The sequence below is a fragment of the Carcharodon carcharias genome, chromosome 6 (genome assembly GCF_017639515.1).
Source record: "Carcharodon carcharias isolate sCarCar2 chromosome 6, sCarCar2.pri, whole genome shotgun sequence".
In the NCBI taxonomy this organism is placed as follows: domain Eukaryota; kingdom Metazoa; phylum Chordata; class Chondrichthyes; order Lamniformes; family Lamnidae; genus Carcharodon; species Carcharodon carcharias.
Window position 1 is genome coordinate 197,312,616 of NC_054472.1, and position 347 is coordinate 197,312,962.

Here is a 347-nt window from a genome sequence, read left to right on the forward strand (position 1 = left end):
CTACCGCCCAAAACTCTCCAAAAAGTACAAAAACATTTCAGCAAAAAAGCACAAAGTAACCCCCCCCCCTCCCCTCCTCCCATCTCCCCCCAAACCTACCCCCCTCCCCTCCTCCCATCTCCCCCCCCAAACCTACCCCCCTCCCCTCCTCCCATCTCCCCCCCCAAACCTACCCCCCTCCCCTCCTCCCATCTCCCCCCCCAAACCTACCCCCCTCCCCTCCTCCCATCTCCCCCCCTCCACTCCTCCCATCTCCCCCCAAACCTACCCCCCTCCCCTCCTCCCATCTCCCCCCCCAAACCTACCCCCCTCCCCTCCTCCCATCTCCCCCCGCAAACCTACCCCCC